Source organism: Rattus rattus, chromosome 2, assembly GCF_011064425.1.
Source record: "Rattus rattus isolate New Zealand chromosome 2, Rrattus_CSIRO_v1, whole genome shotgun sequence".
In the NCBI taxonomy this organism is placed as follows: Eukaryota; Metazoa; Chordata; class Mammalia; order Rodentia; family Muridae; genus Rattus; species Rattus rattus.
Window position 1 is genome coordinate 10,504,215 of NC_046155.1, and position 4,167 is coordinate 10,508,381.

The following is a 4,167-nucleotide window of genomic DNA, read 5'->3' on the forward strand; positions in this document are numbered from 1 at the left end:
TGTGGGAGCATTCCAAAGTCTGCCTCTGAGAGTGTCACATTCAGAAAGTTAGAGTGTGCTTGCACTTGGAGGTAGGGACCTTCTAAAAAGGAATTGAGTTAAAATGAAGTGATCAGGATTGGACCTAAGCCAGCATGAATGGTATCCTTATAAAAAATGGATCTATGTTGTGCCTGGAACCATGAGTTCAAGGCATGGTGTATGTGTATGTGTAGGAACATTCACCAGACCAAAACTGATCTAAATATTTTAATAAAGATTATACACTGTGGTCAGAACATGGAGGGAAAGGAAAGGAAGAAGGGGGAGAGGAGAGAGAGAGAGAGAGAGAGAGAGAGAGAGAGAGAGAGAGAGAGAGAGAGAAAGGAGAGAGAGAATAAATTGCACCCTAAATGGGGATGGCCTCTTTCTTTATTGCAGTTTAGAGAGGTTATCTCACCTTGCCTTGGGTTAGTGTGGCCTTACTTGGAAGAGACCATAGGTTGCATTGCATTAGATTGTGAGGTAGTAAATTTTATAACACCACCCATCTTTCCCAAGACCAGCCATTTGAATGGAGGCACCAGGGGTCTTTAGGAGTTAGGCTATAATTATTTATATAAAACATCCCAAGCCTGGACAGGCCCCAGGAAGCTAGGGTCTGATTGTTAAAGTAGAGATTTTGATTTTGATTTTTGACCTTTTAGGTTTTTCCTCCTTATTTTAGAGAACAATTCCCAATCCTCCCCAATATGTTTTGATCATATGTTTTTGTCCCACAATTGCTCCTAGATCCTCCCTGCCTCCCCACCGGTTCAACTTTATATTTTTTCTCAACTTTATATTCTTTTCCTCATTCTCTTAAAAAAAAAGCCAAACAAATGAAAACAAATAACCCCCCCAAAAAAAGGAGACAGAAATATACCAGCAAAAGACCAACAAAACAATCAATGCCCGAACAAAGCCAAATGAGACAAAAAGCTTACAGAAATGCAATGGAGGTCTTTGGTGTTGGTCAGCTACTCCCTGGCCTGGGACCTGCTCTGCAGTGTGGCTAATATACCCAGTGGAGAGCACTGATTTTTTCTATGCCAGTGGTTATTAATTGCAGGAAGATTTTCAGTTAAGGGTGGGAGCCTATATGGCCAGTGCTTGGCCCCCATCTGAGTTGAACCTATTGAAAGGTCTGAAGGGAACTGGGGACAAATGGCTAACTGTTGCACTGTTAGCATTTGAAAGCTCATGCTGGCTTCTAGATTCTCTCAGCAGTGCCTGCAAAGTCTCTGTTTCAGAATCTTGGCTCTGTGGCCCAACTCCTCACCCCAAACCTCTCCAGCCCAGGAGATTTGTACCCCCTACCCCATCATCTAGGTTCTGATTCCTAGAAAACCCTGCCATTTTACTCACGTGCTCTCGGTCGGTCCTCTCTCTTCTCTCCTGCTCTCTTTCCCCCATCTCCTCTCATGGCCTGGTTCAGTCTGCTGGCCATATTCAGTCTCCTACTCTCTCTCCCTGCTTTGGACTCTTCCAGGTACCTCTGGCTTTGCTTTCCCTCACATCTACAAGAAAACCTTCCCCTCAGCTTCGGAGCTGACATGTGCTCATTTCAACTGCCTGGAGACCTTGATGTTTTTTTTATTTTTGGCCTTTATTTCTCTATAGAGAGTGAAGAATTGAAATAGGGACATAGAGGCAGGGAGTGGATAAGGCTTCTATCAGCCACAAACCACCAGGTATTGCCACAAACAGGAGAAAGTAGGAGAGGCACACAGCAGGTCCTCTTTTCAGCTTTCAGAAAGCCCTAAGTATGCAAATACCTTGAGCTCAGACTTCGTGGGACAGCAAACCTGTATAAACTGAAGTTTAAAAAATATCCAATTGACTGATTGGAGCTTCCTTGATGACGGTGGAGAGCAGAGCTCTTGCATAGCTGGAGACAAATTCTTGTGGGCTATCTCTAGTCTCCTTAATAATGATTCCTTGTCCACTCCCTCATCCGACTTAATGTACTGTGACTGTAAGCAAGTTCTTTTGGACTGGATAGTAACTATAAATTAACAAACCATTAGCTTTCTTATCCAAAGCTAAGAATGTCACCAGAGAGCATTGCAGACTCAGGCAAAAGTTTCCTTACTTTGCCGTTACCAACACACCTGATGTTCCTACTGGCACGTCTTTAAAGTACCTTGATTTATGACTTTCTTTTGTTCTGTAATTCTAAAAACTTCATGAAACTGTTTGAACACACTAGTTAGAGTAACCTGAATCTATATTACTGGATCACAGTCATTTATATTTGACTCGAGAGTAAACTCTTATTTCCTTTGAGGTAAGAGCTGGGTTTTGCACCGGCATTTCATCCAAAAGTTGTTGTGTTTGGGATATTTTGTTGTATTAGCCCTAAGAAACTAGAACTCCCTTCTGGATTTCCTCAAAGCTTTGCTCAAAAAATTAGTCCATGTGGCTGTGTGTGGGGCCCAAGATATTGGCAGCAGCATGATTCACTCCACATTGAGAACTGATGCCTCCAATCTCAGGTTTTTTCCTATTCTTATCCTAGAACTGGAGCAAGTTCTTTCTTCTTAGGGTGCTGCTCTCCCCTTGTGCTTGGAAGCCTTTCTTTCCTCCTCCCATCTCTCTTTTCTTATGATCCTGGGGTCCCCTGGTGTGCTGGCGGAGCTGCCTGCAGAATCTCTCTGTTCTTCCCACATTATTGGGTAGAATGGTTAGCTCTCTCTTTAACCTGCCCCATCCTGGTCAACCACTGAGGAGGCGGGAGGATTCCTTTATCACATTTTAAAAATCCAAAGAAGTTGTCACCCATGGGATCTACTGCCTACTTAGAAACAAAACAAACTATGTTTTTATTCATGTTTAATGTAGAACCCACAATACCATATTCCAAGAGCAGCCTAGATTTTTGTTTCAGTTTCATTTCTTTTGCTGTGATAAAATACTCTGACAAAAGCAACTTAGAGAAGGGGAGTGTTAATTTGGCTGATACTTCTGGTCACAGTCCATCATCAGGAGAAGTCAGAGCAAGAACTCAGATCAAAACTTGAAGGTAGGTGTGCTTGCTATTCCTTGAAGCATTAGTTCTGGCCAAGGAACTGACTCTTAGCTAAGGGAGTACATCAGAAATCACAAAGGAATGCTGCTTGGTTGCTTATGTGTATCCTTAGACTCAGCTAGATTTCTTATAAATCCCAGGACCATCTGGGAACAAGATGACAAGGGAGTGGTACTACCCACAGTAGGCTGGGCACTCCTATCAATTAACAACAATCAAGACAATTTTCCCACAAATAATGTGATAGTTTGAATAGTGGTGACCACCATAGGCTCATATATTTGAATGCTTGGTCATTAGGGAGTGGTGCTATTTGACAGGAGCAGGAGGTGTGACCTTGTTGGAGTAGGTATGGCCTTTTTAGAGGAAGTGTGTCACTGGGGGTGGGCTTTGGGGTTTCAAATGCTCCACTTGTTCTCTAGCACCATGTCTATTTGTATGCTGCTATGTTTCCTGCCATGGTTCCTGCCATGCTAGTAATGGACAAACACTCTGAAACTATAAGCCAGCTCCAATGAAATGTTTTCCATTATAAGAGCTGTCATGGTCATAGTGTCTCTTCATAGCAATAGACCATTGACTAAGACAGATATATTCACAGGTCAGTATGATCTGGGCAATTTCTCAATTCAGTCTCTCCTCTCAGATGAGTCTAGGCTGTGTCAGGTTGACAATTTAAGCTACCTAGGATAGTTCTCGTCAACAGCTGAATGAAGAAAATGTGGTGTATACAGAATGGAATTTTATTCAGCCAATAAATAAGAAAGAAATTATGTCACTTACAGGAAAATGGATGAAACTGGAGATTGTTGTGCTAAGTGGAAAAGCCAAATATGGAAAAGTAAAGGTCATATTTATGTTATATTTGGAACTTATATTAAATATATAGTCTTTCATATTCAAACCTGTATTTATCTATATTCATATATATGACATTGAGGTAGAATGTGGCCTACTTTGGAAAAGAAGGTGATTAGAGGGAGGTAGGACAGGAAAGGGTAACGGGTAAGAAAATGGTCGGAGTACATGATATCCCTGAATAAAATGTTGTTATAAACCCATGTGGGCAAGTAGGGAGAAACATTCTTGGCAGAAGGGACTGGGAGTGAATAGGCTTC